The sequence below is a fragment of the Lycium barbarum genome, chromosome 11 (assembly GCF_019175385.1).
Source record: "Lycium barbarum isolate Lr01 chromosome 11, ASM1917538v2, whole genome shotgun sequence".
Classification (NCBI taxonomy): domain Eukaryota; kingdom Viridiplantae; phylum Streptophyta; class Magnoliopsida; order Solanales; family Solanaceae; genus Lycium; species Lycium barbarum.
In genome coordinates this window covers 117,676,295-117,685,343 of record NC_083347.1, presented here as the reverse complement: position 1 = coordinate 117,685,343, position 9,049 = coordinate 117,676,295, and positions in this window count along the sequence as shown.

The window sequence follows — 9,049 nt, the reverse complement described above, 5'->3', positions numbered from 1 at the left end:
TATATTGTTACTGCTATATAGAAGACTCTAGAAGCACACAGCTCCTGGTCGACGTGTGCTTCCAAATAAGGCTAATTTGATCTTTTCGTATTCTGTCCTAAAAGGTTGGCTCCACCTGAATTTTCTGTCCACGCGCTCAGTTAATTTGGTTGTTTCACTTTCCTTGGTAAAACGTTGGGTCCCACTTGAATTTTACAATTCACGCTCTGCACTTACAAACATAAAACCATTTCAGTTCCATAAAATAGGGCCCCACTAGACTTTTCAATTACAATACATCTTTATTTTCAGCTGATAAAGATGTGGTGCTGGAATGCATGAATTTGCATTAATCATTAATATTATTGTTGTTCTTAATAATATTTTTACCAATGTTAATAATATTTATGTGTTAGTCAGTGTATGCTTAATTAGATGATTTACTACCACATAAATATATATATTTTCAAAGCATTTCATATAATAATCTGAAACAAAGAAAATATACTGTAACACAATTTATTGAACCCGTGCTCCCAAAACTTCTAAGTTTTCGCACGTGACTTTCAAGAAATGCCGTAAAATATATTGAAAATTTCTTAGAATTGCATAGAGAATATATTGGGCCCGTGTTGGCACGGGGTTCAATATCTAGAGTGTGTATGTATATACATACATATATATATATATATATGTATGTATGTATATATACAGACAGAGAGCGATGATAGCTGTTTTGTTTTTGGTTACTTACCATTTGTTATAGCTAACTACTTACCATCAATTAATGTTCATTAGTGAATTACCTAAAATTACCTTTCAAATAACATGATTATGCAAATATTTTTTTTTACCAACTCTTTCAGCTAATGTGCTTCGTATTTGGGTTTATAAATTATTACTAAATTGGAAATCAAGTAGCCAGTGTGTTGATAGATTCAAATGTATGCATCTATACCCAAAATCAAATTCAGGATTTAAAATTTATCGTAATGGATTTAAAGTTTATTAATTTTGAATTTATTATATGTACATATTCGCTAAGTTTCTCAACAAATATACAAGATTTGGACAAAAATTACTGGATTTATGTATATATATATATATATATACCGACCATCAATTAATGTTCATTAGTGAATTACCTAAAATTACCTTTCAAATAACATGATTATGTAAATATTTTTTTTACCAACTCTTTCAGCTAATGTGCTTCGTATTTGGGTTTATAAATTATTACTAAATTGGAAATCAAGTAGCCAGTGTGTTGATAGATTCAAATATATGCATCTATACCCAAAATCAAATTCAGGATTTAAAATTTATCGTAATAGATTTAAAGTTTATTAGTTTTGAATTTATTATATGTACATATTCGCTAAGTTTCTCAATAAATATACAAGATTTGGACCAAAACTATTGGATTATGTCGAACTCGTACTCCTCATGCAAGCTTTGACTCTGTCTGCATATCACATTATATTTTCTTTTGAAGGATATAAATATATTAAGAGGATTCTTGCAGCAGATACATAAATAACAAACTAATTTTGTGCTACTCAATACCATTCGAAGATAATATGTACTTAATCAAATTAAAACATGGAATAAGTTCCAGAAAAAAAGCAGTCAATCCCATAACACCCACAAGTACAGCATAAGACCATTTCCATCTATTGCTTGCTTCTTCCTTCTCAATTCCTTGGAATATATTTACAATGGTTAGGATTATCAATGCATAACCAAAACAATTATGGTATATCACCCAATATTTCCTGTATACATTTTCTTCAGCCGGTTGCAAACACATTGCCAAAACCTAAAAATGATTGATCGTTAATTTGTTGTGTTAATAACAAAATGAATCTTAGGAAAAGCAAAGGCAGATCAACATATGAGCAAGAGGAGCATTTGTACAAGGGCAAAGTTAGAATTTTTACTAAGGAGAGTTAAAATATAAAAAGGTAAATGTACGAAAAGCTAAGGGGAGTCAACAAATAGTATGTATACAATATATTAAAGATTTTTTTTTAATCTACACAATGTAATTTTTTAGCAAAGAGGGTGTCAATTGTCACACCGACCACAACTTACAGTACATCTTTAAGTAAAAAAAACCTGAATTTGAGATGACATGGATAGCTGGAGCAGCTTAAGGATCACCTATGATGTCACAATATTATATCATCCGGGAAAGGCGAATGTCATTCCACTATCTTAAACTCAAACTATATATATGTATATAGATTCTTGAAATTGTTCTTAAGATTATATGTATATACAAAGATTAATAGAAGTAGAAGCTGTTCAACATATATATAAACAATATAAGCAATGGGTGTGTCTGCCTCCACTATATCTTAAACTCAACCTGTATATGCGTATTTGTTGAAAACTGGAATTCTTTTCTAAGAATTATATGTATGCAAATATGAAGAGGTGCATCAACTAGCTAGCTTTATATTCTGGATTCGCCTCTGTAAGAAAGAAAATCAAAGAGCTTTTATGTCTTACTTGGACAGTGGTTAAACTGAAGATTATGGTGCCAATAATGCCATGGGTGCTCATGTTATGCTCTTTGGTTAAATTTATGATTGACATGCCAATACACCATCCAATTGTGCCCAAAATGAACCCTGCTACTTTTGAACGAACATGAAGAGAGTACCATTCGTCACATTTTGATGGGAGTCTTTTGTAATATCTTGCAATTATTACCCCTATAGGTAAGAGGACTCCCCATCCAAAAATATTTATAACTCCATCATGAACCTGCCATAAGATATAAGAAATGACGTGGCAGTATTTGATTGAGCACGGAGTTTAAGAAAGAAAAAAACTTCTGATATTTCTTATCTAAGAGAAGCCTTGGACATTTATGTGGCTATAAATCGTCTCATTAGAGCTAAAATGAGAAATTTAAAATTAAATTATCTCTAAATAATAAAATATGATATATTTTATGGGCAGACTAAAAATAATCTCATTAGAGATAAAATGAGAAATTTAAAGTTAAATTATCTCTAAATAATAAAATATGATATATTTTTTGGGCAGACTAAATATGTTCGGGTTTCATGGTTTCCTGATTCATCACCTTTTAAACGATAAAATATCTAGAGAGTTTTTGTCACAATCCTATAGATGTGTGCATGGTCATGTTCTAACTTCTATTTGTGACTTTTACATAACGTTTTTTTAATACAAAAAATTAACCAAACCATACCGATATTGAAGGGAAACCAAAATGATGGGATACAAAACAACATAACGAAACAGTACCGATATCGAAGGGAAACTGTATCGATACAAAACAACATAACGAAAAAATCGGTATGGTATAAATTTTTTGAAATAACCGCCTGAACCGTAACATTGACACCCCTAAAAACTCCTACTAGAGGATAATTTTAAACCATAGTAAGAAATTGAGGGGTAAACTTGAACATCTTTTTAGAAGAATTTGGACACGTGAAGTTCACTCAATTTATGTTGGAACTATATTAATGACAAGTAAAATACAAGACGATTTGCTAAAGGTAATCATATTTTTTTGGTCAAAAGGAAATTTTTTATATTTAACCAAAACTGAAAGGTAATTAAATTAAAGTACCAAAATGGCAACTACGGAAAAAATCAAACAATTTTGAGTAGTAGTACATGAACGAATTTAAAAATTGTAATACCAATGGAGGCAGTCAAATGGTTGGTGGGTAGATTTGCTTTTTTCTTGATGAAAATTTTCTATCGACTCGAAAACAAAACATATAGGCAATGGAGAATCTTAGGACCCGTTTGGGCAAGAGAATTTTTCACTTTTTTTCAGATTTTTTTTTCACTTTATTTGAAAATCAGCGTTTGGTCATAAAAAATTCAAATACGATTTGGAGTCGTATTTGGAATTTTAAATCGTATTTGGAATTTTGAAAACACCCAAAACCTTGTTTTCACTTTCGGAAAAGGCTCAAATATGTCATCCAACTATAAAAAATGGCTCATATATGTCACTCGTCAATAGTTTGGCTCATTTATGCCATCGAACTATAGGAAATGACTCATTTATGCCATCAAACTAGAGGAATATGCTACTCTTCAATAGTTTGACTCATTTATGTCATCGCCCTTTACCAAAATGACTCATTCATGCCATATTTCATTGAAGCTGGTTTTACAATACCATATATGACACGTGGCCTTTAACTAGATTATGGTTGTGGGTGGGTAAGGTGTACGGATCGGATTTTTTATTAATTTGGTATTTAAAATTAGGCTGGTTTAATTAAACGACATAGACCTCTAATTGGAGGTCACGTGTCATATTTGGTATTATAAAACCGGCGTTAATGAAAAATGCATGGATGAGTCATTTTGGTAACGGACGACGGCATAAATGAGTCAAACTATTGATGAGTGACATAAATGAGTCATTTCCTATAGGTCGATGGCAAAAATGAGTCATTTCCTATAGTTTGATGGCATAAATGAACCAAACTATTGACGAGTGGCATAAATGAGTCATTTTCGATAGTTGGATGGCATATTTGAGCTTTTTCCGTTTCACTTTTTTTCACTTTCAGTACATTCAAACAACCAAATATTTTTTGCAAAAACTATAACCAAACACAACTCTATCTTCAACTCCAATTTCAAAATTCCAAATAAAGTGAAAATACTTGATTTTCATGACCAAGCGCCTACTTAGTAATTCAATTGGTCAGTTATTTAAACTTTACTGGTGGGAGTTTGATTCCTGAGCTTATAATTCTCCATTACTGTTTCTCTTCCCGTATAATAAAAATTTTAAAAAGCAAAACATATAGGCAACTGGTCAACTACTGCACTAATTAATTACATTGCAAGTCAAAGGCGTAGGAGTACGATAGACCTTCAGTGCTTCTGCACCTATTTTTCTATGTCCAAATTAAACACGTCATACCTAAAATGAAAAGTCTTAAGTAATTAACACTGTTTTGGAAAGTACAATGGTACATATGTTAACTTAGAAATTTATATATTGGTTGTAAATCGATTTCTCAATGTTTTATTTTGTTATTATGTTTTAAACCCATATTCATGTTCTTTGAAAATTTCACATAATGTAAAACACAGAGTTGAATAGGATCAACAGTTATATTTCACAGTATTAATTTTTTCCTCTATTCTATTATGCTGCTTAAACCTTTAAAGTGTTTCCCCTTGTATTCACTTTGTCATAATTTGGAGGAGACACAATTTTAGTTATATCGCAACAATCATGGAAAACTAAAAGTCCCTAATACGGCTAAATAAGAAAGAGCGAACTATTGAACACATATTTAAGAAAAATAAAAATGTGCACTCTTGAACAACTTAAGTTTTTATAAGATGGTTATATATAAGTTTTTATATGAGATGATTATATACTTCAATATGATATCAGAGCAGACAAAAGTCATGGATTCTAGTCTCACCACCACTCAATTAAAAATAACAATGCACGTGCTTGGTCGATGAAAAAAAATAAATCATCACACACTATACTACGGACAATGTAAAATCGTCTGCTCTCGGAAAAATGTAAGCAGGCTTCCATTTATGATAGGGATTTGGAAAAGTTAATTACCCGGTATAGCCCATGTTTCAATAATTACCCACGTTAGCCGCTTTCTACTTCATCCATTCACGCCCCATCAACCTTGCTAGGAGCTTTGATGATGCTGTCATTTGTGGGAAATGTTGCAGCGAATCTTCTGCGATCAGAGGATCGATTCGTCTTTCCGTTTCACTCTGAGTCCGCATTGTCTTCAGCAAATATCAAGTCTGATTTGTCTCGTGAAGGTTAGGATTTTTTATCCTTCCTTATGCAATTTTTTTTTTTTTTAAAAAGGATTTAAACTTTGTTTCTCAACTGTAACACTACACTTTTATATAGTGTAGAAGTGTGTATAAACACCTCTATGCATTATGTAGAAACCCCTCTTATGTATTATGTATAAACACTTCTTGTATAAGTTTGTATAATATTGTATACTAGTGTAGTAAAAGTGTTTTACACCTCTTGTATAAATTTGTATAATCTTGTATACCAGTGTAAAAGTGTGTATAAATACCTCTTATACATTATTTTACACTTTTATACAAGGTTGTTACATTGTTTGCTCCATGCATATAAAGTTGTATATTGTTGTATAATATTATATAAAGAGAAAAAGTGGCTACGCAGGTGTAATTTAAAAATATGACTACGCAAATGTAATTTTGTATGCTAGATTGTACATTATTGAAATTTCTCCGTAATAGATGTTGTCATGTAAATATAATCATGTTAATAGCTTATTTACATAATATACGTGTGACACTACTTAATGGAAAAAGAAAAATCTCATTTTAATTTTCAATAATAACCACAAAAAAAAAAAAAAAAAGATATGCTATATGGTACTACCGCAAAGAAAAAAGTAGGTATTAGGTTGAGTTTGAAAATGAGATTTTTAAAACATTCTAAAAAGATGCAAGTATAGGTTATATCTCCATTAACGAGTTAGTTTCGAATGCAATTTCTCTCCCTGATGACTTGTTTCTTCATCCTTCAACTCAATTAAGAATGGCATTTTTTTGTTTTGAAAATTCCTTAAACTTCTTGCTTTACCTTAAATGACATGCTTTTATAGTCATAATAGCTCATATATAGCAACATCATGTCCTACTTAAGACCGTAAGTTCACGGATAGTTTTAGTATATAAATAAAATGGAGGGAATAATTGATACTTCGTCCATTAAAAAAAAGATGGTACTATTTTCTTCTTAGTCCTTTTCAATAAAATGACACCTTTTTAATTGGAAATGATTTAACTTGAATTTTCCATTATTAATAACAAGTTATTGTACTCACATACAAATAATATGTCATGTTTAAAAGCATAAAATTTAATAGTTTTGTTTTTTTAAGCTCCGTGTTTGACCAAATATATATATCTATATAATTGCAGGACTTGAGCCAGGTGACGTGACACTCTCCTAGGCCAGAATCTCTATTTATCTTTATTCTCAAATTTTTGCCTTATTTCTGTATTTTAATTGTATTAATTAATTAGCAAAAAATGAATTGCATACACCTGTTCGGAATAATTGCGCCCAAGTTTTCAAACGTTGTGTCTTCTTAATATAGTACTGCTAAAATTTTACTTCTCTCTCTAGAGTAGTTACCGAATTAATTCCCTTCAATTCCTATTCCCACGTCCCTCTCTCCATTCAATGACATTACTTGGTAACTTCATATTCATCATTTAAATTGTCCATTACTTCTGATATTCTCATTTGCCTTTACGCTGCTATTTCCTTTGGCAATTTATGCTTTGCTATTTAACAGTATTCTTCCTTCCGTTCATGACCATGGCTTTGCGTTATTTTAAATATCCTATGGTGTGCTTTCCAGTATTTTGTTTCCCCTCTTCAATTTTTCAATATTTATGGGATTCAGAATCAAGGAAAAGAAAGTGCTTTTATACTTTCTTGAATTTGCGGAAGCCTGAGAATTTTGCAACATTGATTAGCGCAGGAAAATTGAGATTTGACTAGTGGAAAGACGAGAGACTAATTACAGACTTCCATCTATTTGCTTCTCCATCGTTTCTCATGCATTAATTTTTATAGTTTCCAGTATTTCAATTTTGTTTGTGATTAAATCATCCTCCCATTTTGTCTATTTTTCCCTTTTCTGAAATTACTTATTACAAAAGACAGAAGTTGAAGAGCGTCAAACGTCGATGCCTAGTAGATTATTTGACAACTACAAACCATAGGGTGTTGAAGGACTATATAATATTTGCATGCAGTTAATTCAAAAGGTTGAATTTGTTTCTCCCACTCGGGTCACATATGATGTCAACTGATCAAATAATTTAGTTTTTCATGAAAAAATTGGATATATATTATTAAGATGTCCCAAAAACCTAAGTTTAGCAGGAATTTTTCAGTTCTAAACTTACATCAAACTTTGGAATCAAATATCCTTTTATACATTCATATTTTATTTTTCATCTTTGAGTGGTGAGATTACTACTTGGTCATTTCTTTTGTTATTAATTTGCCGAACTTTTCAAGTCCTCTCGATGATCTTTTAAAATTTCCAAAATAGAACTGTATACGATGAGTCTAATCGTCTAGCACAAGACAAGCTCCGGCAGAAGACAGTAAACTGATCCTATAATCAGTTGCATTTACTGTGCAACATTTTAGCGCAATAGAAGATATGCTTTCTTTTTGTTTTTGTTTATTATAGCATACTTCTATAGTTCTATGCGTTATTTTTTCTCTTCCCCTTCACGTATAATTATTTAGTATGTACGACATCTCATGTTGGTAATATTAATATTTAATACATTTTACATCTCAGTTTTACACCCCCATGCCCCAATTTGCTGTTAATTAGTTTTAACATTAAATTTCCTTCTTTTTCAAGTTCGCATATGCTTATTTAAATGAGTTAATTCCATATGTAATGGAATGTTTCTCAATAATTCGTTATGTCAAAGGATCTGATATAGAGTGCTAAAAGAATGTATTATGAAGAGTTGGTGAAATCATGAATAAATGTTTATTAATTAGCATATTTTTTTATCGGAAAAGTATTTTCTTTTTTCCTCATTGTTTGGCCTCTTTCCCTTCCCTATAATTTTTGTTGTTGAAATAGAGGAAGACAATGAAGAGTTGTATTAATGTGTAGCTCAGGAAAATAAAGGAGAGTTTAGGATTTAAATGTCTATTTCCTTTTAAAATAGAAATTAGTAGAAAACATATTTCCGTAATTTTACTTTTTACAGCAGAATAAGAGGTTGATAGTAAATTGACAACTAAAGGTCTAAAAATCAACTTCCTTGAAGGAATATTTGGTATATTTTTTAATTCTATTAATACTTCTATATTTGAATTCAATAAGAATATCAAATTGTACTTTTTGATTATGTTTATACAGTGTTTTAAAAGGCGGGGACGTAATGCGGGGGGTTTTACATACGCCTCGACGAAGCGTAAGCCTCGAGGCACGGGGCATAAGCCCCATGGGTATTTAATTTTTAGTATTTCTTAAAA